This window comes from Dermochelys coriacea, chromosome 8 (assembly GCF_009764565.3).
Source record: "Dermochelys coriacea isolate rDerCor1 chromosome 8, rDerCor1.pri.v4, whole genome shotgun sequence".
NCBI lineage: Eukaryota > Metazoa > Chordata > Testudines > Dermochelyidae > Dermochelys > Dermochelys coriacea.
In genome coordinates this window covers 66,861,944-66,887,705 of record NC_050075.1, presented here as the reverse complement: position 1 = coordinate 66,887,705, position 25,762 = coordinate 66,861,944, and the positions used below count along the sequence as shown (strand labels likewise).

At 42.0% G+C, this 25,762-nt stretch overlaps 1 long non-coding RNA gene across 2 annotated transcripts in view; it reads left to right on the top strand.

Annotated features, from left to right (window-relative positions):
- LOC122461292 overlaps positions 1–24,520 on the top strand; it is a 30,894-nt gene extending 6,374 nt beyond the window's left edge. Inside the window, exons 1-4 of one of the 2 annotated variants that reach the window (XR_006283188.1) lie at positions 12,930–12,975; positions 14,334–14,545; positions 21,134–21,261; positions 23,329–24,520. This is a non-coding gene — a long non-coding RNA (uncharacterized LOC122461292). Of the gene's footprint in view, positions 1–12,929; positions 12,976–14,333; positions 14,546–21,133; positions 21,262–23,328 lie in introns of those variants that run through there. The other variant, XR_006283187.1, reaches the window with a different exon arrangement.
- Positions 24,521–25,762: the final 1,242 nt, after the last annotated feature.

Below are 25,762 nucleotides of genomic sequence, written 5' to 3'. Positions count from 1 at the left end.
AGAACAGGAGCAATGTTGACTCGCATCACTATCTTTTAGTGGCCAAGTTTCAACGTAAACTCAAAATGATCATGAAGACAGACAAAAAGAGTGTTATAGCTATAGACAAGTTAAAGGACAAAGAAACATATATCAGATTCCAGATTGTACTCAGCAACCATTCCATAGTTTTATGAACATCTAGAAGATAGATCATCAAACTGGAAGAAGATGGTAGTTGAGAAAGCAAAGGAAATAGTGGGCCTCCAAAGAGGATAGAAGAAAGATCCATGGGTTACATCTGGAACATGGGCTTTGATTGATGAGCAGAAAGCTCTGAAGGCAAAAAAGGAACAGTGCAAGAGACAGGTGTAAGATTCAGATAAAAAGACAAAAGAAATAAAGAGATACAGGCAAGATAGAAATGCCTGGGTTCAGGAGAAGTCTATAGAGGCAGAAGAAGTAGCACAAAGGGGAGACTTCAAGCAGCTCTACTGAATAGTGAAAGTCCTCTCAAGAAGAACCAGACCATCATAGGTGATGACGATCAGGGACTCTCATGCATAGATGTTGAAAACACATGAAGATCAAGCCAGACAATGAAAAAAAATTCCATTTCCTATTAAGCTGAGCAGAAATGCAAATGCTAAGTAGGAAAGAGAAAGCAATATCATCTGATGAAACTAAAGCAGCCATCAAAAGCCTCAAACAGAGGAAAGCTCCTGGGGTTGACAGAATTCAAGCACTAAAGGTGGGAAGTGAAATTCTAATTCAGCAGTTATCAAAACTGTGTAACGAACTATGAATGAAAGAACAAAGCCACAAAGCTGGAAAAATGGTATAATCAGGGAATTGCCAAGAAAGGGTGATGTTACTGCATGAGCTGTAGAGAGATTGTACCACTGTCACTCCCAGGCAACGTATTGGCTACCTTTACACTGAATAGAATGAAGAAGGCAGTGGTATGGAATATTATGAGACGAACAGGCTGAGTTCTATCCAAGTAGATCATGTTGTGAACAGATATTCACTCTTCAATAGATTCTTGGAAAAGCTACTGCTTGACAAAAACTCATCTTAATCAACTTTATTGACTTTAAGACATAATATTGACATAATAAGGAGCTTATATGATGGAAGGAGATCCATGGTAAGATTGGATATAGCCCTGAGTGAGTTGTTCAGTATTGCAACTGGAGGAAGACGAGACTGTGTGTTATCACCATCCTCTATGCATTAGCAATAGGCTGTGTAATGAAGCAGGCAACAAAAGGTTAGTGGAAAAGAGTTACGTGACCTTGACTTTGCTGATGATATTGCTTTATTATATATGATGTGGAATTAAATGATTGCCCTTAAATCAGAGGTAGAATAGGAAACAGCAAACATTTGACAGAAAGTAAATGCAGAGAAAACCAAGACTGGGAAGGTAGGAACAAATGCAATAGTGTATATGGATAGAAAAGAAATAAAAAAGGCAGAAGACTTCTGGTGTCTGGGGAGCATGATGACCGTTGAAGGTGGCTGTGATAAAGGTACTCATATGAGATTAGGAAAAACGTTATTTTTAGAAGGATGAACAACATGTGGTCAAACAGGTCTTCACACTGAACTAAAAGTCAGATTATACCATCTGATTGTTCTGAGCACACTGCTGTACGGAGCAGAGACATGGCCAATCACAGTGGCTAACAAAAAGGAATTGGAGGCTGGCCATTACAGACGGCTGAGGAAGATATTACACATTTCATGGAAAGACAAAATAACAAATGCAAGAGTAAGGGAGATGAAAACAAGACATGTTAGAAAATATCAAAGTAAGAAGGCTCATGTGGTTGTGACATGTACACATATGGAATTGGGTACCCCTGGGAGGAAAAAGAAAGTGAGCAAGAGCTGGAAGAAGACAGTGGCAGAGGATATTGAAAGTGCTGGTATCACATGAGAAGAAGTACCACAACTAGTGAGCAACCATATTCAGGGGAACTGGACTTCCCAATGTGTCAGTGCTACAGGAGGTACTAAGGTCTAATAATGCATGACCCAGAAAGAACCCAGCTTGACTTTGAAATCCCTGGTTGCATAAGCAGGAACTAGCAGAAAGAAAAGACACATTTCCAACTTGTAAATGTAACATTTGATGTGGATTTGGTGAGTGGCTTCATAAGATTCCACATTCTCACAGAGCAGCTTGTCAGAGTAGAAATACAATTTTACAATTTGTAAGTTTCAATTAGCAGTAAGTATTTTTGTTTGAAAAAATACAGAACATACTTTTTTAAGGATTTGTGACAGTGTGACTGTGCTATTATGTTTTTTCAAAATAATAAATGGTGGGGAAGGTGTAACTTCAGTGGGAGTCCTGCTTGCAGTTCCAATTCTGCTATCCTTGTATTGAGTAGTACCTTATTACACAATGGGGTATTTGCATAGTTAAGTACTTCTCAGCATAGACTCAGACCCTTAGTTAGCATTTCAGGATTGGGCCAATGGGTCTGAGAGTAAATAACTACTGTAAAGTTATTCAGTGCAATGTTTGAATTATTTTATTTTCTGAACAATTGGAAGAGCTATGAGCTAGTAATATAATGTGCTAGCACAGAATCTGAATGCTTGCAACTATGTAGAATTATAGGAAACTTAATTCCTCCATTTAAAATGGAAAGGAGATGAAATTACCAAACTGCACTTTGATCACTTGGATGTCATCACCGATCAGAATGGGTGAAAAAAAATGGTTTTATATTTAGATGTTTTTATCTGCTATCTTTAAGTTAATATAAAATGGTATAAGAGAATGAGTTTCCGACTGTACCCACAAGCTATTTCCTGTTAATGAATTGACAAGAATTGTACCAGTGATGCCAAAAAAATGAAAGAAAGAAATAGAAAGCGAGAGTCACACATCCCCATGTCACCTGCAGCCAGTCGAAATCAATGAGACATCACATATAATTGCAGTATAAATGTTGGGTTGCATTTACAAACAATATATGTGAATGAGTGTGTGTCATCTGATATTCTGATTTCTAAATGGCATAGCTTAAAAAAAGCTGCAAGCTAATTACTGGAATGGATCAAATCCTTTTATGCGAAGGAACATTCCAGTGCTGTTTAATCAAGCCTTGCGTTAGTAAATGAGTATTTTCTTTAAATGATAACCTAAATCCCAAATATCTTAGAAATCTCTGTTGCAAATTCAGAATGTTTTACAAAGTTAAAGGTTCTGACTTTACTCCATGAGGACTCCGATGTTGTCCAAAATGTGTTTTCTTTATTCCTATACTGTTTCACTTCCTGCCTCTCAAATAACATTTTACACAAATACACATACCTAAACAGATCCTGAGCAAATTAGCTTTGAAGAAGGAACTACATGGGCACCTAGGGGAATAGGATCCATGCCCCAATCTCTGTCCAAGCAGCCTGGTCTGGAATTGGAGGCAGTTACCCCTGCACATCCCCTCTTGGGACCGTGAGGGTAAGGAAGACGGGACAGAAGTGGGACTGTGACTGCTAAGTATCATGCATCTGATGAAGTGGGTATTCAGCCATGAAAGCTTACGCTCCAATACGTCTGTTAGTCTATAAGATGCCACAAGACTCTTTGCCGCTTTTACAGATCCAGAGTAACACAGCTACCCCTCTGATAAGTATCACTTTGTAATTTATCAAAAAATACCATAATTGGGCAAGACTGGGCATTGTTAATTGGCCTTTTGTTTTTCTTATAAGCCTATGTTATTTGCTGTTCATAGTTCCATTCCCCTCATTTTGCCTCAGTTATGCCCTGCAACCTCACTAATGTTGAGGTTGCAGAGTATAAATGGAAACAGAATTTGGTCTTACAAATTTAGAGTTTCCAGTTACACCAATGTAAATCCATTTACTTCAGTGGAGCTACTCAGATTTACACCAATGTAATGAAAATAAGAATGGCTGTTGGTGCTTTTTCCCCACATCATTATATATTCCTTTATTTTACTAGAGAAAGGTTACAGAGACTGTCAGGATCACTCTCTTCTTTTGTGCAGATTTGCACAACATTTACTTTCCTCCTATTTTCCAATACTTTTCCAATTCTCCCTGACTTTGCAAATTGTCCACAACAGCTCATTTGTAGGTGTTCAAATTTTCCAATATTCCCAAATCTGCTCTATATCAAGAGCTATGTGAGAATATCTTCATTATATCCTAACTGTTCAAAATATTTTATTTTTCTTGTTAAGCAACACATTTTTAAGTGAAGGACTCAAAAACTGAAGTCTGTAATTTGGCTCTCAAGTGAGCCAATTGCTGAAGACTTGGTTGGAGATTGAGTCTGGCTACTCTATCCTTCAAGGGAACATCCACCATCCTCTCCCTCTCCCATGCCCCAGGTATCCCTTCTCTCACCAAAGATGTCTATATGGAGGAAGATCTCAGATAATCTGAGGAGCAAGGCAGGCCACTTTCAAATCTTCTCAGTCCACATCCTCCACTCTTTCACAAGCACAGATTAAGGTTCACATATCTGAGATGCGCCACTGTAATGATGCTGGTTCTGGTGGGACCCAACTGAGAGTGCCAGTTCAGGAGAAATTGCTTAAAGCAGGGCAGTTACAGCCCAAGGCTGGGGTTTCTATGCACACCAAGGCAAACCAAACCAGTCAGACAGAGAGGACTTTGGTTTTACCCCACTGGCTAACACAAGTCACACAAGCAATTCCCTTAGACGCTCCAGTTTCCCAGTATCACCACCAGTGCCACTCATTATGGGGACAAATGGTTATGAAAACCAATACCCCAGTAAAGGAAAAAAGGTTCTCTCAATCCCAAAGGACCAAGCCCCAGTCCAATATACAAATCAGATCTTACCCACAAATCACGGTGTTGCCAAAGGTTTATTCATAAAAGGAAAAAGATATAGATGAGAGCTAGGATTGGTTAAATGGAATCAATTACATACAGTAATGGCAAAGTTCTTGGTTCAGACTTGTAGCAGTGATGGAATAAACTGCAGGTTCAAATCAAGTCTCTGGGGTACATCCACAGCTGGGATGGGTCAAGGACTTTCAGTCCTTGGTTCAAAGCTTCACTGTAACAGGAAGCTCAATTTGAATGGGTTTTAAGGTTCATTGTGAATATTTCACATAGTTCTTATTAACACTTAATTAACCTACTCACCTGTGGTATTTTTAGCTTCAGATTCCTGTAACAAAACCATTAATATCCCTACATTACAGTCTTGCTTTAAAAAACCTGGATAGCAGCTGCAAAAGAAAAGAAAGAAGAATGTTACATTTAAGAAAGAATTACACATTGAAATGTCACTGAAAATAACCTTCAAATAGTCTCCTGCTTCTCTTATTCACTGGAGTTTTCAGTGAAATTTCATTAGTTCTAGCCTGTGCTACTTCTTACCCAGATGGTAACCTCCGAGTTCCTTTATTTTTCGTTGGCTTTTCTGTTAAACCACATTTTTGTACGAGTGATTTTGGAAATTTTCTTGGATGTTTCCCTCTCATCAAATTAAAATTAACACCTTAGTTATACTCCAGTTTTTTTTAAAAGATTCATGGTGCACTAATTATTTGTATTGCACTAGTACCTGAGCCCCAATCCTGGACCAGGACCCTGCTGTCTTAGGTGTTGTACAAACACAGAGCAACATGATGGTTCCTTTCCCAAAAACTACCTCTCCCCACTTCCTTTTCCTGTCTTTATGTTGTCATCTGTCTAGGCACGACTTCCGCAATGAGCTCTGCACAGAAGAGCCCCAGCACTTAGCCAGAGCTCCCTGAAATCAATAGTGCTCCACCTACACAGAGCTTCTTGTAGGATGAGGACTGTACTACCTAGCATAGCACTTACTACAGTAAGCAGTCCTACTGAAGTGATTGGGACAGTAGCAAGCACTACGCTTGTGTTTGCAGCTCAGCCTATCCACCATGTATTTTTCCAGACAGGGACTTGTCATCCTATATGTCTATAGGAAACAGCTCACACACTTTTGGTTGCTATATTAATAAACAAACACAGATCATTTTAATCCTTCCCTGCAGCAGTAAATTCCCATCATTCTGAAGTGGAAGAGAGGCCCTGTTGGCTGACAAACTTGTCAATTGTTTTGAAGCTTAAAGGCTTATCTGCTTTCTGAGTGTGGCAATTTCTTGAGTGTGTTTTTGATTAACATAGGTGAGAAGCTGCTGCACACTAGAGGTGAAGGCCTGACGACATTATTTATAGGTAATAAAGGCCTGTGCCTAGACTGAAGCAGCTACTGAGCTACTACTCAGCATGTCTCAGGTCCACTTGATTACAGTGATAGGGAATTCATCTACACAGAGTGTGAAAGTGAATGAGAGTATGCTTTCAGTGCCTATCATCATTCATTTTTATCTGCCTCCCATTTGAAAGTCCATTGGGAAAATGTGGCTGCTGGCCAGACTTTCTCATTGACTCTGCCTCTTTTCAATTGAATGTGAATAGTAGGCATGTGGCCCCGTCCAACTTTTCTTAAGCAGCCTGCTTACATCCCAGTGAAAATAAATGAGATTAAGAGACCATTGACTAGAATTTTCCAGTCTGCCCTCTCGCTACCACTGAAAATGAATGTGATCAAGGATTAGTGCCTCTCAGATAGGTCTGGCTGTATCCAAGTTGTTGGCCAGTGTTCCTCAGTGTTTCTCAGTTAGATATGATGATCCTTAATATCCACTTAGAATGTATACCTTATATTTGTTATTAAGAATATGATTCTGTCACAGAAGTCACAGATTCTGTGACTTTCCAGGACCTCCATGACTTCTTCTGGGGCATGCTGGAGCAGCTGTCAGACCCGGGGCCGCTGGAGCAGCAGCCCCAGTGCTGAAGCAGCAGCTGGGTTTGGGTCAGCACCACTGGGTCTGGAGCAGCAGTGGTCAGACCCTGCTACAGGAGCAGCAGTGTGGCTGAAGCAGCAGCCAGCAGTCAACCCTGGTGCCACCAGAGGAGGAGCAGCAGCACCTGGGCTGCTAGAACAGCTGGCCAGTGGTCAGCCCTGGGGCTGCCAGAACAGTGGCCGGGATTGGGTCAGTGCCTCTGTGGCTGGAGCAGCAGCGGTCAGCTCCTGCCACAGGAGCAGCGGCGGGGCTGGAGGAGCGGCAAGTACCCAGCAGCACTCTGTTTGTTCCCCGTCCTCCCTCCCCAGGGTATTTTTAAACAAAGTCAGGGACAGGTTGTGGGGTTCCATTAATTTTTGTTTATTACTCGCAACCTGTCCCTGACTTTGACTAAAAATACCCTTAATAGAATCTTAACCTTAGTTATTAATAAATATTAACGAGATTATGGAGAATATGTTTTGCCCTACAAACTAGATAGCATTTTTAAAAATATAGGGTTACAATAAGCATGGATAAAGGGGATGCCTGGGGGTAACCTGTTTGTATTTTAGTAAAGCTTTTGAAACTATAGCTCATGAAAACTTACATGAAACATTAATTCAAGTAGGCTTGGAGAGGAGCGCAATCACATGGCCTGAAAGCTAACAATGTCTGTAAACAAAAGGACAAGAATAAACAGCAATGTATCAAGCTGGGAAGACATGTACAGTTGTGTGTTATAGGGATCAATATCAATCCTCTCTTCCATAATGACCTGGACGATAGCATGATAATTAAATGTCCAGAAGATTCTAAATTCAGAGGAGTTGCAGATGCTGTGGAGGGCAGATAAATGATGCAAACGGACCCAAATAGTAAAGGAATGAAATTTAGCATAGTATAGGCTAAATATATGGAAATACTTCTTGACAATCAGATGTAATAAGATATAGAATACTCTCTCTAAAGAAAGTGGTGGAAGCTTCACCATCTGGGACATTTAAAATAGCAAACTGGGAAAATACTGTAGTTTATCTAAACTTCATTGAAATATGTCAGTAAACCAGTTACCAGTAAAATAAAATGGACTATCCAAAACTCAAATAATTGTCCAGCATATAATAAACACAAAATAATCAAACGAACTCTCCATTCACCATGAAAGACATCCTGATCCCATTGAAGTCAGTGGGAATTTTGACATGGACTTCAGTAGGCAGGATTTCACTCCATATTCTTAGCTGTCGAGAAAAAGAGATCAGCTTTGTATTCCAGCAGTTTAACAATTCCAAGATCTGGCAAACCAGAGGAAGATGCATGGTGATATGGGGTGAGGTGTTTGGTTGATGTTAATACGAGGAAGAATCATAATTTACAATAATTAAGCTCACCTTGATTTTTGCTGTAAATATGCAGACATGGCAACTACAAATTAGGAAGGACACCTGAGCGCAGAATGGAGAAGGGAATATTTCAAGATTTGGCATTTTAGAAAACCTGCGTCTTTACCAGAACACCATCAAAATGGGCTGGTGCTTTGTATTAGGGATCAGGGATGTTTTGTTTTTACAGTTATGTGCTAAGAATCCAAGTGATATGAAACAGCAAACAATGTCCTGAGATAACCTATGCCTATCAGGTCCAATTCAACTCTCACTGACTTCATTGGGAGATGGATCAGGCCCATATCTAATATAGCACATTATAATACATAACTGCAGGCATTTGTAAGATTTTATGTTGCTGAGGGGAAGTTCCAACCCACCCCTGCCTTTAGGCAACTGACTTTTCTCCGTATTTCTTCCTAACTTTCTCGCCTTAGAATCATAGAATCATAGAAGATTAGGGTTGGAAGAGACCTCAGGAGGTCATCTAGTCCAACCCCTTGCTCAAAGCAGGACCAACACTAACTAAATCATCCCAGCCAGGGCTTTGTCAAGCCAGGCCTTAGAAACCTCGAAGGATGGAGATTCCACCACCTCCCTAGGTAACTCATTCCAGTGCTTCACTACCCTCATAGTGAAATAGTGTTTCCTAATATTCAACCTAGACCATCCCCACTACAACTTGAGACCATTGCTCCTTGTTCTGTCATCTGCCACCACTGAGAACAGCCAAGCTCCATCCTCTTTGGAACCTCCCTTCAGGTAGCTGAAAGCAGCTATCGTATCCCTGCTCACTCTTCTCTTCTGCAGACTAAACAAGCCCAGTTCCCTCAGCCTCTCCTCATAAGTCATGTGCCCCAGCCCCCTGATCATTTTTGTTGCCCTCTGCTGGACTCTCTCCAATTTGTCCACATCCTTTCCGTAGTGGGGAGCCCAAAATTGGATGCAGTACTCCAGATGTGGCTTCACCAGTGCCAAATAGAGGGGAATAATCACTTCCCTCAATCTGCTGGGAATTCTCCTGCTAATGCAGCCCAATATGCCGTTAGCCTTCTTGGCAACAATGGCACACTGTTGACTCATATCCAGCTTCTCGTCCACTGTAATCCCCAGGTCCTTTTCTGCAGAACTGCCACGTAGCCAGTTAGTCCCAAGCCTACAGCAGTACATGGGATTCTTCCATCCTAAGTGCAGGACCTCATCAGATTTCTTTTGGCCCAATCCTCCAATTTGTCTAGGTCACTCTGAACCCTATTCCTACCCTCCAGCATATCTACCTCTTCCCCCATTTTAGTGTCATCCACAAACTTACTGAGGGTGCAATCTATCCCATCTTCCAGATCATTAATAAAGATGTTGAACAAAACCGGCCCCTGGACCGATCCCTGGGGCACTCCACTTGATACCGGCTGCAAACTAGACATTGAGCCATTGATCATTACCCGTTGAGCCTGACAATTTAGCCAGCTTTCTATCCACCTTATAGTCCATTCATCCAATCCATACTTTTTTTACTTGCTGGCAAGAATACTGTGGGAGACCGTATCAAAAGCTTTACTAAAGTTAGGATATATCACATCCACTGCTTTTCCCATATCCACTGAGCCAGTTATCTCATCATAGAAAGTAATCAGGTTGGTCAGGCATGACTTGCCCTTGGTGAATCCATGTTAACTGTTCCTGACCACCTTCCTCTCCTCCAAGTGCTTCAAAAGGGTTTCCTTGAGGACCTGCTCCATGATTTTTCCTTCTCTATCAACCCTATCAATCTCAAGAGTCTTAAGATACTTTTGTGAGATAACCATATGCAGCATCTGCAAGTACTGAAGGAAGCATGGCAATGTACTCATAGGGCAGTGGTGCCCCAAGTGGAATCGCAGCATCTGCGGATGCGGTTGCAATCTTCTGTGCAAAGAACACCATTTTTCTCTACAAAGTGGCTTCCTCCATGCTATCTGAGATTGTGGGAAGCAGTAAGTCTGAAAATGGGATCATGCAGGTAAAAAGTTTGGGAACTGCTGCCTTGGAGAGTAAAATACCCTCAGAGAGAGGGGGAGGGCATTCTAACAAAGATGGTTTGCCATGGTTTTAGCTAGCCAGAGGGGACTAGTTTTCACTCAGTGTGCCAAGATTGTAATAACTAACAATAATACCGCTGGGACATATGTATTATTATTCCTATTTTGCAGATAAGGAAACTGAAACACAGAAAGATTAGACACAAATTTTCAAAACTGCTCTCTTAGTTTTGGTTGCCTTTATTTCTGGGCACCCAATTTTAGACTCCAGGGTGAACTCCTGGCTCCACTGAAGTCAATGGCAAAATTTCCATTCATTTCAGCAGGGTCATGGTTTACCCTGAGGTCTGATTTTGTTGCTGAGCACCCACAAGTCCAGTTGAAGTAAACTGCAGCTGTCGGTGCTCATCACCTGTGAAAACCAGACTCTAGCGCTCTAAAGTTGGGCACCCCAAAATTGGGGCACCCCAAATTGGAGGCCACTTTTGAAAAGTTGGCTATCAGTGACTTACCTCCAATCATACAGGAAATCAGTGATAAAGACAGGCATAATTTTTTATCTCCTAGCCCTAGGACCACCCTAATGTGCCAGTATCCAAAGTTCTTCCTTCATCTCTGAAGATGGTCAATATAGTGTTAAAACTGGCTTCACCATTCATGCAAAATCAGGAATTGAAAAAACAGGAAGTAAAGAAAATAGTTGGGTTCAGAACTACCATATAAACTCAAATACCAAAACTGAGATCTGCTGTTTTCATTGCACTAAAAGTAGTGACAGAAACATGCCACTTTAATATATTTATTATTATACTGAGATTTATATTTGGCATTACTGTATAGGTCATAAAATGCCAAATACAGTTATGAACATTGGTAGCTGTCCATCTGTTGTGTGTTGCTATTAAAGGATTTTGTGAGAAGTTAGTAAAGCCAAGGATCTAAATTGCTCTAAAAAGTTCCCTAGAGGTTCATTTGAAGATGCTTTTCATTTGAAAGACAATAAAACTGCTGAAGCATGTAAGTTAACATTCACAGAGTCGATGGAGTTTGCTGTAGTAGCAGGACATGTTTAAAGCTTCATGTAATGTATGACCTAGGTTAGAGGTTCTGCTGTGGGCTAGGGGAATTAAACTGTATTGTCTCAATTTGACTCATCCTGACAAGTTCATCCAATTGCCAACTTGTTATGAAAAAACAGAATCCAGCACAAAAGCCATTTCTGTATTTATTCTAATCATAAATACTGAATATTGCCCAGAAATGTGAATTATAAAAGGAATATTTTGAAAAGGCAGGAACTAGATAAATAAATTCTTATGTTAGTATGCATTGTTTATATTACTAATCATGTTCCCAAAAAGAACCTTAGGCAGGGTATTTTTGGAGTGTGTGAATGGTGAAAGGAAAAGTCATGGATGGACCTTGTAAGATTGCATGGATAACCTTGCTGTCATTACCACTGAAAAACTCTAGGGAAAAGATTATTTATTGTTCTTAATATTAAAATTCAAGATGATTGTGATTTTGGAGCATTTTACCGGCACTTTGCACTGATGTAAATGCCTTTTGTAAGTTCACAGTAGTGGAAACCCAGGCCCAATGGATTTGCAATAGGTGTAAAGGAGAGCAGAATGTGGCCTGTGGAATCTTGATGGTTGGTGATAGTACATGAGCCAGAAAAAACGCAGGCTGAGTTTCAGAACTCAGCCTGACTTTACAAATTAGATGCAAACATTATCTTTCTTGTAAATCCAGCTAGTTCATCCTGGAAATCATAAAAGGAGACAATTTTAAAAGTGGACTCCCATAATGCCTTTTTTACAGAGTCAAGCTGCACATCATTTATTCAATTTTCATCTTTCCTGTGCAGTGAAAAAGCAAGAGGGGCGTTTATGTTTCCATGATGAGTTTGGTTACATCTTCTCCAAAATTACAACATTCCAAATGTACTGTAAAAATACAGACCTATGTAAACAAGTTTCACTTCAGAGTAGAAACAGTGTTAAATGGTGGGACCAAGCCTGCAGTCTTTTCTCAGGAAAATTCCCATTACAGTCAGTGAAAATTTTAACAGAATAAAGACTACAGGATCTGGCCTATTATGTTACTGGCAACCACAATACTCAGTGCTAGATTTCCTGAAAGCTGGATGTAATCCTCTACGCAAAGCAGAGTAACGTGTACTTCCAAACTGTTACTCAGGCAGTTCTTGAATATGAGCCAGCCATCATGATAATTTAGGCAGTGAGCCTGGCCGATGTCAGCCCCAGATTGTGCTTTTCCATAAACAGGATTGCACTTTGAAGATGGTCTCCCTCCCCTGTCTTTTCTGCAAGCTGTGGAATGATATGCAGAGTCATGTAGGATTAGCCTACTGCTAAGCCCTATTGCCCTTTTGGATGCCATATTTTTCACCAGCCAACATTCAAAAAATAGCAGGGATAAAAAGGACTGGCAGAATTTGTCCATCTGTTGCTGTAGTCACCATAAGTGTGTTGTGTAATAGATCCTTGACTTCTGTTTAACTCAAACCAGAGCTTTTCCTGAATTTTATTGTGATATAGGGACTATTTTGTTCTTTAAAACATGTATAGAAATTTCAATGCCTCTGAAATTATCCTGATAAGTGTGTTTCTCTGAAAGTGAGTTTCTCTGAAAGTGTGTTTCTCTGTGTCACTCTGAAAGGTGCTGACCCAGCCCTGGAACCTGAAGTCTTCTCAGAATAGGCTAAGCAAGGGCAATGGCAGTGTAAGTTTTCCCACAATCCCTATCAGTGTGCCTTGGCCCATGGCATTTCCCCATAGTCCTCATCAATTCCCCTTGTGGCCAACACAGCATTTTTTATGTATTTAAATGGCACCTTCAAAGAAAGGGCAAGTGCATGGTCATTTTCTCAACCATGTAATTGCATTATACTCATTTGCAGCAGTGCATCTGTATTTAATAAGGGGTTTTCACAGATAATTAAACACCCTTGAGACAATTAATCCCCAGTGAAGACTTTATTTCACTAGAGTTACACTAGGAATGAATCTGACCACTGTGTCCTTTTAAAATGAGGGTCCCAGTCCCACATTTGGGATTTACTCAGAGGAATACTTCTAAATACGTGCATAAGTGTATGCAGGATCAAAGCCTCAGAATGACCCCTATTACAATTTAGAAAAACAAGTGTACTGTATCCCTAACAGGATGCCAGTCAAGCACATCCAAATATGTAGGAATTACAGTGATCTGGTCTTCGTAACACTTTCCTGTATATTTACACTGGAAACCTTAAAGAAAACAAATCAACCTTATTTACAGCCTGGAAGAACTGAATAGCAATTACTCTGAAAGGGCAAAGCGTTACAAAAATTTGAGCCTTTATCATCTGGGAAAGTGTTTTACGATTTGCTCACATGAAAGTGAGGTTTCTAGCAGATGGTGAAAATGTCAGTCTGAGGCAGAATATAGATCTTCCAACTAATGAATAATTAATGAAAACACCCTACTCTCTCTCTCCCCCATGATAGCTATTCTAACTGCACAACTGTTCTAATAATCTATGTTTAATAATATTGCTGCTGTTCATATCTACTAAAACTCACCTGTTATCATTAGTTACGTTTTCTGTTGTGTGTGATGTACTGAGTGCTGTACAGTGTTTATTGCTATTGCTTTCCTCTCCAGCCCTCTCCACAAAACAAATTCTATGGTCCTTAATCAAGTTCCACTGAACTCACTTCAAGTTAGCTTGATTTAGGAGTGCAGAGTTTGGTCTTTATGTGTGAAATCCTGGCTCCACTAAAGTTAATGGGAGTTTTGCCATTGACTTCAAAGGGACCAGGATTACATCCTTTGTGTTTTTCCTGCTTATTTGCCTACATCCTTATCCATTTTTACACTGACTCTTATGGGAGTTTGCCTGGCAAGGGCTTTAAGATGTAACCCATATGTAGTTATCTGGATGAATTATTTTACAAAGATTTAAAATAATACTGAACTTGAAAAACAAAAGTCCTGTTAGCAGCTGATATTTTAAGGAGATTATTTTATCTTAACATTTACATTTCCCTATAGTAGTAACTGCAATGGATCAATAACTCTCCATCTCTTTTATACAGAGGGAGGACAAAACTGGACTTAAAAGAAGCTGGACAAAGGAGGCTGTGGCGTAAAAAGAGGTTATGTAAAACAATGATAATCAGGCAGGAGAACAGAACAAGGGGACGCACAAGTGGTCACAAGCGAAACACACTTATCAGGATAATGTGCTTGGCTGACAGTGGATGGAAACTTAAAACCACCAGGTCAATATCTGGCTGCAGTGATAAGAGTAAGCAGAACACTGGAACACACAGGAAAACAGAGCATAAATTGAAAGGATCATTGTGGTTCAGTACAAAAGTCTAATATGGCTCTGCCTAGGCTACACTTTTAAACATAGTATTACCCAACATGGACTGGCCTGCTATCTCCATAGCGCACTCAACCTCTGCAAACCCAAGGAATGAGGGATACATATTGGGCCTGAACTCCACCAGGCATTGATTGACCCTAGAACACTGTTTCTCAAATGCAGCCACCATGGCTGTATGTGGCCACCGGGGGGTTTCCCTGAGGCCAAGGCAGTTTCCTGGGCGGGGGAGGGGTAAGCAACAGCCCCTCCAAGATCCCTGTAAGCTGCACAGCCGTGCAGCAGCCTAGTTAGCACCATGCAGGTGCTCAGGGAACCCACCCGGGGACAGGCCGGGGGAGGGGCGTCTCTCCCCCCAGCCCCAACTTAGCCCAGACCCAACCTGCCATGGCCGGGGCGCCCCCCCCCCCCACCAGCCCCAACACTGCTTCGGCCGGGTTGGCACAGACGGAGCAGGCCGGCCCAGACCCAACCACAGTCATGGCAGCGCAGCCCCAGGCCCAACCTGAGCGCCCCTTTCCCAGCCCAAACCTGTTGGGGCAAAGGGGCACCTATCCTGCAGGCCCAGCACCGGAGTTGCCGCAGCAGGGAGAGGCACCTCTCCACCCCAGCCCAGGTACTGCTGCAGGGAGAGAGAGCTGGGGGGAGTCCTCTCTCCCCATCATAGCCCCGGACAACCCTCCTGCACCCCAAACCCCTCATCCCTGCCCCACCCCAGAGCTCACACCCCCATCTGGAGCCCTCACACCCCTGCACCCCAACCCTCTGCCCCTGCCCCAAACCCCTCATCCCCGGCCCCACCCCAAAGCCCGCACCCCCCAGCCGGAGCTCTCACACCCTTGCACGTCAGCCCGCTGCCCCAGCCCTGAGCCCCCTGCCACACTCCAAACCCCACCCCCACCATATGAATTTTTGTTACATGCACCAATATTAAGGTGATGAGGAGGCAAGCAGTGGTGGGCAGGGGCAGTAGGAGGCAAGCAACAAGGTAAGTGGTGGGGGGGCCTGGCGGGGAGAAAGGAGGCGAGTGACGAGCCAGCAGCAGGGTGAGAAGGCAGGCACGGGAGGTCCGGCTGCGAGCGGGTGGTATGCAGTAAGGAGGTGAGCAGTGAGCCACCAGTGAGCAGGGGTTCTTGCGATGGGCAGGGGGGTGTCTATGGCAGGGGAGTAAGGTGTGTGGGGGACTGAGGACGGATGCAGGAGGCGAGCGGTGGGCACATGGGCAGCAGGTGGAGCCCCCCTTGGGGGAGGCTAGCTCCTGACTCCACCCCTTCCACCCACCCCTGCCCCCAGCAGCCGGAGTCCCGAGACCCCTCTACCATCACCACCCCGCAACTAGAGCCACAAGCCCCCCGCCCGGAGAAGCCCCAAGCATGTGTGTCCCTCCCCACCACGGCTGGAGGAGCCCTGGCTGGCCGAAGCCCCGAGTGTCACTGTCACACACACATTCCTGCTCAGAGGAGCCCCAGGTTGGCTGAAGTCCGAAGCACCCACCCACCAGCTGAGGCCCTGAGCCCTGCCACCTGCCTGGAGGAGCCCTGGGCTCTCCTCCCCAGACCCAAGCTGCCCAGATATGTAATTATTTGGACTTCTATTATGTCAAAGCATTTTTAATTGTCAGAATTGTTGTACAACCGCTTTTACCAAAAAAGCAAAAGAAACAATAATAAAAAAGACAAGAACATTCAAAGCACCTTATTTGTGTTTCTAGTCTGTTAGGTCCAGTAAAGAATAGAGATAACTATGCATTATTTCTATTATTGAGTCTGCAAAAAAACCCCAAACTTTTACATAAATAAATTACAATGATTTGTATATATGTGCATAGTATTTTTATTAATTTAGGAAAAATAAATAATTTTAGGAAAAAGTGTCAGCTTGGCCACCAGCAAGATTTGTTGCAAGAACCCCTGCACTAGAACACTATGCTGGCCCTTAGCATTTTCAGTATTGCCAACCCCATCAAAAAAAAATTTAAATCATGAGTCAGGCCCCCAAAGCCCTAAGATCATCTTAAAAATCATGAGAATTTAAAAATATTGTATTTGGAGTCTTGCTGTCCTTTTCAACCAGGCTCAGAATCCCTCATGAGGGGTTACCCAGTACTTAGAGGAGGCCATAGAAAAGTTAATACAGATTTGGACTGCATTGATTTTTCCATATGTACTTACAGCAGCAGAGCCCTCGCAGTTGCCTCAAGGGATTTATGTCAATTGTATCAAGAGATACGAACATAAGAATGACAATACTAGGTCAGACCAATGGTCCTTCCCTGTCATCCACTTCCTCGTCATCCGCTTCTGTTAGTTAGAGGCTTAGAACACCCAGAACATCCCTGATCATCTTGTCTAATAGCCATTGATGGACCTATCCTTCACCAACTTGTCTAATTCTTTTTTGAACCCACTGAACTTTTGGTCTTCACAATATCCCCAGCAACAAGTTTGTTTTTGTTTGTTTTAAACCTGCTGCCTATTAATTTCATTAGGTAACCCCTGGTTCTTGTGTTATCTGAAGTTGTAAATATTCCTTCCCTATTCACTTTCTCCACACCATTCATGATTTTATACATCTCTATCATATCCTCCCTTAGTCATCTCTCTTCTAAAATGAGCAGTCCCAGTCTTTTTAATCTCTCCTCATACAAAAGTTGTTCCATACCCCAATCATCTTTGTTACCCTTCTCTGTACTTTTCCAATTCTAATATATCATTTTTGAAATGGAGCAACCAACACTGCACAGAGTATTCCAGGTGAATGTACCATGGTTTTACACAATGATATAATGATATTTTCTGTCTTATTATCTATCCCTTTCCTAATGGTTCCAAACATTGTTAGCTTTTTTGACTGCAACTGTACATTGAGCAAATATTTTCAGAGACCTCCACAATGACTCCAAGATCTCTTTCTTGAGTGCTAACAACTAATTTAGATGCCTTCATTCTGTATGTATAGTTGGAATTATGTTTTCCAATGTGCACTACTTTGCATTTATCAACACTGAGTTTCATCTGCCATTTTGTTGACCAATCACCCAGTTTTGTGAAATCCCTTAGTTAAGTCCAAAGCAGATTACAATCTTGAATAATTTTGTATCATCTGCAAATTTTGCTAACTCATTATTTACCCCTTTTTCCAGATCATTTATGAATAAATTGTATAACACTGGTCCCAGTATAGATCCCAGGGGGGATGCCGCTATTTACGTCTCTCCATTCTGAAAACTGACCATTTATTCCTACCCTTTGTTTCCTGTCTTTTAACCAGTTATTGATCCATGAGAGGACCTTCCCTTATCCCCATGACTGTTTACTTTGCTTAAGAGCTTTTGATGAGGGACCTTGTCAAAGGCTTTCTGAAAGTCCAAGTACACTATATACATTGGATCACCCTTGTCCACACATTTGTTGACCCACCCCCAAAGAATTCTAATAGATTAGTTAGGCATGATTTCCCTTTACAAAAGCTGTGTTGGCTCTTCCCCAACAAATCATGTTCATTTATGTGTCTGGTAATTCTGTTCTTTTCCATAGTTTCAACCAATTTGTGAGGTATTTAAGTTAGGCTTACTGACCTCTACTTACCAGGATCACCTCTGGAACCTTTTTTAAAAGCTTGATGTCACAGTTACTATCCTCCAGTCACCAGGTATTGAAGTTGATTTAAGTGATAGGTTACGTACTATACTAGTAGTTTTGCAATTTTTTATTTGAGTTCCTTCAGAACTCTTGGGTGAATACCATATGGTCCTGGTGACTTATTACTGTACAATTTATCAACTTCTTTCAAACCCTCCTCTAGTGACACCTCAATCCATGACAGTTCATCAGATTTGTCATTGAAAAATACCTCATGTATGGGAATCTCCCTCACATTCTCTGCAGTGAAGACTGATGCAAATAATGCATTTAGCTTCTCCGCAATGGCCTTGTCTTCCTTGAGTGCTCCTTTAGCACTTTTATTATCCAGTGACCACACTGATTGTTTGGCAGCCTTCCTGCTTCTGATATACTTAAAACATATTTTGCTGCTAGTTTGTGTGTCTTTTGCTAGTTGCTCTTCAAATTCCTTTTTGGCCTGACAAATATACTGTTACACTTGACTTGCCACAGTTTATGTTCCTTTGTATTTTCCTCAGCAGGATACGACTTCCAGTTTTTAAAGGATGCCTTTTTGCCTCTAACTGCTTCTTTTACTTTGTTGTTTAGCCATGGTGGCACTTTTTTGATCCTCTTACTATGGTTTTTTTAATTTGGGTATACATTTAATTTGAGCCTCTATTATGGTGGTTTTAAAAAGTTTCCATGCAGCTTGCAGGCATTTCACTCTTGTGACTGTACCTTTTAATTTCCATTTAACTAGTTTCCTCATTTTTTTTGTGTAGCTCCCCTTTGTGAAGTTAAATGCTACTGTGGTAGCCTTCTTTGGTATCTCCTGTCCCACAAGGATATTAAATTTAATTAGATTATGGTTGTTATTACCAGTCGCTTCAACCATATTCACCACTTGGACCAGATCCTGTGGTCTATTTAGCACTAAATCAGGAATTGCCTCTCCCCTGTGGATTCCAGAAGTAGCTGCTCCAAGAAATCATTAATGGTGTCTAAGATCTTTATCTCAGCATAGGTCCTGAGTCAGTATATCTGATCATCACACATTCTATGCATTTGGGAAGTTATTCTGCCTTAACCCTGCTGAGGTCACTTAAGGTTTTCTATTAAAGCACAAGTTTCATGAAGGTGGGATAAATGTTGCTTTTGGATATCTGTGGGAGATGGCAGTAAAACTCTTATGGAGTGTATTATTGAAGGTGTTGCCGGCAATTTGAAGGTGGAGAGGATTAAGTCTTTCCACTTAACTTCTTTCCACTTTGCTGCTGGACATAAAGCAAGTGCAGCATCAGGTTCTGGGATTAATGATAAGAGGCAGCACCATGTGGCCAACCTGCTCTCTGGATCACCAGCAAGCGCTGTGCAGACCACAGTCCTAGAATGAGCTAGAGCAGCAACTTCTTTGCTGCTCAGACAAAGCCTCCATGTTTCCTTGGACATTTACTTTAGATGTCCTCACTTGAGAAGTTATTCCACCTTAGAGGAATGTTCATCAAGCTTCATAAATATGTAATAATAATTTTCAGTTCTGCTCAAACATGGCCATCCTGAAAAAATAAAACATAAGAACGATCATACTGGGTCAGACCAAAGGTCCATCTAGCCCAGTATCCTGTCTTCCAACAGTGGCCAATGCCAGGTGTCCCACAGAATGAACAGAACAGGTAATCATCAAGTGATCCATCCTCTCTTGCCCATTCCCAGTTTCTAGCAAAAAAAAAAGTGATACAGGCTATGCTTTTCCTGGCTTTGGAAGCCCTGGAGACCATTATTCAACCACACCACATTAACAATCTTCCCTGTTAACTGCTGGGTACTTGACGCTGCAAAGAGCTGACTGTGAGGGTCTGTGGAAGATAGGTGCCAGTGACCCTGGGCAGTCTGGATTGGTGGTCAGTGCAATATTCAGGAACCATGGGCAGGTCCAGAACAATCCAGGTCCAGGCCCATGGGCAGGTCCAGAGTCAGATGTCACTGCTGAAAGTCAGACCTGGGGTCAGACAGGAAACAGGAGTCAAAGCTAATGGTCAGTGCTGAGTCAGAGGCCAAAGAGCCATAATCTAGGGTCTGAGCCAGAGTTGTCAGAAACTAGAGTGACAGGGTTCAGGGACCAGAACAAGACTGAGGGCAGAAGCAGGATCAAAGTCAGGAAATGTATACAAGGCTGGGAGTCAGGCAGCAGCTGGCACAGTCCTTAGCACCATCAAGCCAGAATCCACCTTGCTGGATAGACAACTTCCTGTGTCTCTTTCTGGCTTAAATAGCACACCTGGCCCAATCAGAGACTCTGTAGATATTCCAGTCATGTCTCTGGGGGCAGTAGCTTTAGTGGAGTGTAAAGCTTTAGGACTCCCAAATCTCCAGTCACTAGTAGAGCCACAATGGTGTTCTGGATGCAGCAGCAGCCTGAAAGCCAGCATGCCTGGGTTCAGGACCTACTGATCTTCTGCTAGGAGGTGCTGAGTGCCCATTAACTTCATGGGCAGTTGAGCATACTCAGCACTTGCTGAATGCCTGGAAAGATCAACCCATGTATGATTTAACTAGACACAGTGGGCCAAGTATATCCCTCGTGTAACTCCATGTTTATGTTCAAAGAACTGTCTTGGTGGCCACTCTTAAAAAGGTGGATGGCGGCAGCACACTCTCAATGCCTGCCAGGGTATGCCACAGACAGACTATCTCCTATTCCTCAGGCATGTTACTGCTCCACACCACCCACATTCATGCCTGTGCTAATAAGACACAATGGAGCCCCTCACGCTGCAGAAACTGTGGTTGTCTGTATTATAAAAAATAGTCACAGCATGTTTTAATGCTGTGGATCACATAAATGAGTTAGCAGAAGAAAATGCAGACTCCAGGTTAATTCACACATGTCTTTACTTGTCAGTGATTTGATCATGTTCCTCCATGATTCTCTCATCTTTCCTGTGGTGCAAGAAATTTCTTGGCACTCTACAGATGAACAATATGTTTTGTCCAGAACAATCCCAAAGCTGCCCCAATTGGTGTTCACAGGTAAGCAGCACAGGCACAAAACACTTATCACTGAATCTCTCTATCTTGGACTATTTGTTGCAGTGTGAGTGCATGCAGCTAGGACAGAAGCGAAAGCATTTGATATAAACTGCTTGAGGGGGATTATTACTTTTACTTTAAAATGTGCTTACTTCTTTTTTTAATTAAACATCCATTTGTTAAAAGTTATTTAAAGATAGCATTTTCTATGTGTGGGGATACTGTCACAGGAAGTATGTACCTTATCCTCAGCAAAGGCAGGAAAGGGTTATTTCTGGAGAGAAGGAAAGTATAATACCTGCTCTACCCACAGGAAGTTACTATTCCTGGAAGGAAGACTGGCAGCTGGTCTTCTTCAGGGAAGCAGGTCTGTAAATGGAGGAAGGCAGGGTACTTGGTTCCAGGAAGAAACAAACCAATCTGGATATTGGATCAAGAGGGTTGCTGTTTATGACTATGATGTATAGAGAGTAAGAGACTCTGGACTACATTCATCCCTAGTGAATACGTCATTATTAATGGAATTATTCCAGAGATGAATTTGGCCCTCTGTTTATTTTGGGTGTGAACCTACAGTTATGTCAATCCTTGTTATCTGAACCTTCAACTCCTCTCAACTCCAGTGACTGCTGAGGCTTTTCCAGACAATGGTTCCTCCTTAAAACAAAAAAATAAATAACTGCTTGAGTATTTTGCATTAAATTATTTATAAGCACGAATGCCTTTAGGTGCTAAGAACTACTTTTAGAATCTGCAGCTGGGTCTTTTATGTTTTATTTTGTTTTTCCAAAAAGGGGCAAACCAACCACTGTAGACTTGAGCTGGTAACCTAATAACATTTTCCCCTCTTAGGTGCTGATTGCTGCTGTTCTTTCCAGTCTCCCTTTTTTACTCAATTATACACACTTCTGTGGAACTGGAGGAGAGATAGGCCAAAATAAGATACAGGACTGTTTTTAAAATGTGTGCCTTTTAAAACCTTTTTTCTGTTGACTACTTCCAGGTAAAGAGGAAGTGGCCACCCACACCCTCTTCAGCAAACAAACATTTCATTCTAATGAAACTCAATAATAGAAAGAACAAGTAAGAAAGTGGAATTTGAACTCAGACAAGTGAAAAATTATGACTGCAATTTTTGAGACATCCAGGGATTTGGATGCCTCGTTCCTATTTGTTTCAATGGGAACTGGTGGCCAAACCTCTTAGGTGACTTTGCAAATCTCAGCCTAAGTGTTCAAGAAGCCTCTACGATGAAGACTAAATAAGTAACAATTATAAAGTATGTGCTGTTTAAGGGCCTAACCCTTAAGTAAATTAGAGTTTTGCATCAGACTTCATTGGGAGCAAGATTGGATCCTGATAAAGTCAGTGACTGAAAGTGACTAGCTACCTATTTAATAACGAAGTGGTGAAGACAGACCAAAGACCCCTCAAAATAAATATAAAAATATTACATCTGGAATATGTATGAAAGGTGAGGATGGGACAGCTCTGAAGAGAGTTCTACATATATGAGTATGTTGAATTCAGGTAAATGGCCAATAGAATTATCAAAACATAATAATCCTGTCAAGTATGAGAGTGAAGTCAGCAGTAAGGAATTTTTATGCTATTTAAACCCCATGCAGTATGTACTGGTACAAGATACTGCAGGTCAGCAAGGAGCATATGGTATGAGATCTAGGGTCGACTGATGCACCATGTGAAAGACCATGATTTGCTTGTATTAGAAAAACTGACCAGGCCATCATATAGACTATTTTATATGCTGGATGACTTTGAGAATCCTTGAGAAGGTCTTGTTGACTCTCTACTTTACAAATCTAACCTACAATATGTCTTTCTTCCAACTTCATATTTCCTCAGTATCTCCATCTGCTATTATTTATTAATTAACAATGTTATTATATTGCTTAAATTTCCTAAGCCATTTGAAATAGTCCCAAAGTTTTCATACCTTTTACTCATATGAGTAGCTCCAATTAAGTCAGGTTTGGGTTAGCAGGATCAGGCCCATATTTTATGTGGAAGATGCTTCACAAAATGACTTTGTGTTTTTATCTATAGGAAGTACTGAAGAAACACGAATATGCAAAAGACTAAGGGTTGAATTATACTTTGTGCTCTGTGGGTGAGTGGGGTGAAGGAGACATCACAGGAAGCTAATTTCCACTACAACACAACCATCCCCACTGCAGCAAAGTTGGATTCATACTAGAGCACAAGAGAGGATTAGGAATAATCTGCCTATTGCTTTTGTTGGCACAGTTCAATCCCAAAAGGATACAGCCTGCTAACTATGGAACAGCAGGAATGGACTAAGTAAAGAACTATAGATCCAGGCCAGGAGGGAAGTCCATAGATCTACAAAGTTTGGATCATTATGAGAAGCCCATTACTAGAGAGAACTGGGGTCTGCTGCAAGGACTGGTAAGCAAGGAAGACCAGTGGAAGGATAAGGGACTAGAAGCAGTAGGGGACAATCAAGCTGTCAGCTGGTTGATATGCTGAAAACGGTATTGTTCTATGGTAGGATGGGAGCACACCCTGCACCTTTTTAATACAGCAGCAAAATGTGTCCAATCATCTATACTGAGCCATTGTACCCTGCACTAACAAGATAGTTATTGGATCATACATACAGAGATTCTGCTTTTCCTCTTCCCATCCCATCTCTCCCCATGTCCAACCCCCTGTGCATGGATTATATGGATTTTTTTTCCGTCCTACAATATGCCAAGTTGACTACATCATTGACGCATGGGCCATTCAGGCTCTGAGTGACAGCCACCCCAGGACTCCTTCCATCTGTTGCCAATGCAGCGTGTTGCATTATGCTACTGATACTGTGTATACCTGACAATTAGAGTCACTTTGGGGTGAAACACTCCACTATTTCTGTTTTGTCCTGAAGAGGTCTTCAGTTCTACTAGCAACAATAGGAACAATAAAAGTAAATGGTTATTAAGCTTGGTAGAATTCTTTTATTAATCTTGATAGAATTCTTTATATATTTATTTATGTATTTAAAGTAGTTTTTTTAGATTTTTATCCATTTAAATTTTCAGAAAATTGTGAGGGGAGGGGTCAGACATATTTCTAATTACTGTAAACATTCAGATTCAAAAAGTTAAAGCTTTATGAATGCCACATAATTATCTTCAGTACCAGCTTGGTTAATGCCTGAGCTGGCTATTTTAGCATAGTTGTAAATACATGCTTTATGTATCAATAATTATATATAGTACATTTTATACACATTAAGGTGGGACTAACTTTTTTTTAAAAAAATTTGCCTATCCATATATTTTGATTATTATCGATGGAAATATTTTTTTCATCAGCTTGTGTGTGTGTGTTTGGTGAAATCGACATTTACGGATAAAAATCAAATCCTTCTGAGCCTAATGATTATACACTAAGCTAATACCAGCTCCTGCACAGCAGCTTGATTACAGTGTATGTCAGAGGTGGGCAAACTACATCCGGCCCTTCAGACATTTTAATCCAGCCTTCGAGCTCCTGTCAGGGAGCGGGGTCCGGGGCTTGCCTCACGCCGGCACTCCAGCCGGGAGCTTGCCCAGCTCCGCGTGGCTCCCAGAAGCAGCAGCATATCCCCCCTCTGGCTCCTATGCATAGGGTCAGCCAAGGGGCTCTGCAGCTCCCACTGGCCAGGAACCATGGCCAATGGGAGCTGCGGGCAGCGCCTGCGGACGGGGCAGTGTGTGGAGCAGCCTGGCTGCGCCTCTGCATAGGAGCCGGAGTGGGGACATGCCATTGCTTCCGGGAGCTGCTTGAGGTGAGCTCCATCTGGAGCCTCCACCCCTCTCCAGATCCCCTCCCACCCTCCGAACCCCTTGGTCCCAGCCCAGAGAACCCTCCTGCACCCCCAAACCCTCATCCCCAGCCCCACCCCAGAGCCTGTATCCCCAGCCGGAGCTCTCACCCCCCTCCACACTCCAACCCCCTACCCCATCCTAGAGCCCTCTCCTGCACGCTGAACTCCTCATTTCTGGTCCCACCCCAGAGCCCGCATCCCCAGCCGGAGCCCTCAGCCCCTCCCACATCCCAACTCCCAATTTCATGAGCATTCATGGCCCACTGTACAATTTCCATACCCAGATGTAGTCCTCGGGCCAAAAAGTTTGTCCACCCCGGTGTATGTGAACATTTCAATTGCAGTGCCAAAGATTTTTCTGAGACATATTAAAAACAGTTAAAGATCACTCATCTTTCACCAACCACCGTAAGTATTTTTTTTTTAGTGTACCAAACTAGTGGAGATTTTGTCCATCCTGAAACTTACAACTTATTATAATGACTTCAAAATGGAGATAGTGTAACTGCTTGAAAGAGTTCAATTCCTGTCCCTTACAAATATATAAAATAGACTCAAGCTTGATCCCCAGTACTTGGCACCTTGGGTTGTGCACAGTGGGTCTCAAACACTACCACATCCAAATGATAGCATTTTATACTCCCTTTTTACAGGCACAGATAG